The sequence below is a fragment of the Elephantulus edwardii genome, unplaced genomic scaffold, assembly GCF_000299155.1.
Source record: "Elephantulus edwardii isolate Elephantulus edwardi_28Jun2011 unplaced genomic scaffold, EleEdw1.0 scaffold00099, whole genome shotgun sequence".
NCBI lineage: Eukaryota > Metazoa > Chordata > Mammalia > Macroscelidea > Macroscelididae > Elephantulus > Elephantulus edwardii.
This window is the reverse complement of record NW_006399849.1, coordinates 5,964,441-5,966,186: the sequence shown is the minus strand read 5'-3', so window position 1 is coordinate 5,966,186 and position 1,746 is coordinate 5,964,441. Positions and strand designations below refer to the sequence as shown.

The window sequence follows — 1,746 nt, the reverse complement described above, 5'->3', positions numbered from 1 at the left end:
ATGTAAGCTAGCTTGCAGAAAGTGAAGAATACATAAAGCCCTGACTGCACCCTTCAAAATAGATTACATCTCAACATGAGGAAAACAGAAATCCTCACTACTGGGCTTGTACACAGCATCATGATAGATGGAGGAAAGGTAGAAGTAATCAATGATTTAACTTTATTTGGATCTACTATTAATGCCCATGGTTACTGTTCTGGCCGTCTAGTCACCTGTGAATCATAGTAATTCTATGTACAAAACCTCTGAACCTTGTCCTATCTTGAGCCAATTTCACTGTCTTCAGTGCACTCTATGACTCCAGTTAATGTGTCAATCTATTTCCTCTAGGGACTTCCTCTCTTGCACTATCCCTTTACTCTTCCAAGCATAATGTCCTTTACCAAGGACTGGTCCCTCCTGACAACATGTCCAAAGTATGTCAGACAGAGCCTCAATGTCCTTGATTCCAAGGAACAATCTGATTTCAATTTTTGGAATATTCAATACGCTTCTCCAGCAATACAACTTAAAGGTATCAATCCTCCTTCTGCCATCCTTAGTCATTGTCCAGCTCTCTAATGTACAGAAAGTAATTATGAAGACCACGGCCTGGAATCAGCACACCTTAGTATCTAGACTGACACTGCTTTTCTTTAGCATTCTAGAAACATCTCTGATGGCAGATTTTTTCAAATGCAATTCTCTTTTGATTTCTTGACTGTTGGTGCTAAGACTGTTGATTATGAAACTAAGAAAGCTGAAATTGTTAACAGTCTCAATCTCTTCTCAATCTATGATGGTGCTGTCATTTGACCCAGTGGTAAGAATCTTTGTTTTCTTGATTTTTAGTTTCAATCATATTGAAAACTGCAGTTCTTGACCTTCTGCAGCAAACTCATCAGGCTTTCCTTAGTTTCAGCAAGCAATCTTGTGTCATCTGCATTATGCAGGTTGCTGATGAGGCTCCCTTAAATCTGATAATATTTAGCTTATCCTTTTCTTTTACCACTATGCATCATTTTGATGTCCTTATATCATATTTAAAGGAACAGGTTCAGATCTGTTGTTCACAGAGTTGATATGAGCCATAATTGACTTAAGGCACATATCAACAAAAGCAATATATGAATAGTGACAATTCATGTGGCTTAAAAATATATTTACAAAGTAAATGGAGTTTTTATTGTTCTTGTTGCCATGTTCCTCCTCATAAGTCCAGCCTCCCAAATGAGCTGTTCCTCATGTATATTGAAAAGCTGTGGAGACAGGACACATCCCTGATGCACTACTTTTCTTATTTTGAGCTTTGCAGTATTTTCTTATTCTTTTCTGATGACTACCTCCTGGTCCAAGTATAGGTTTCCCATGAGCATAATCACATGGTTTGAGATTCTCATTCTTCTAAAGGTTAGACACAGTTTTTTGTATTTCACACAGTCAAATGTCTTTGCATAGTCTGAAGCACAGATAGACATGCCTTTAGTACTCTCTGCTTTCAACTAAGGACCATCTGGCATTGTCGATTATGTCCCTAGTGTTATGGACTCTTCTGATCCCAGCTTGAATTTCTGGTAGTTCCTTATCGATATACTGTTCCAGTCCCCTTTGGATAATCTTCAGCAGAATTTTGTTGGCATATGATATTACTGGGCCGCGCGCAGCGCCAGAGCTGGAGCGCGAGGAGGATCGGCAGCCGCCTCTGTCGCCTCATTCTCCTCAGACTCCGCGGAGCCTTCGCCTTCTCTGAGCTTTCCTCGGTCC

General features: G+C 39.9%; 1 protein-coding gene across 1 annotated transcript in view; it reads right to left on the bottom strand.

The window, feature by feature from the left end:
• PDE4D (phosphodiesterase 4D, cAMP-specific) overlaps positions 1–1,746 on the bottom strand; it is a 2,352,803-nt gene that overhangs the window by 1,513,195 nt on the left and 837,862 nt on the right. The window lies entirely within an intron of this gene.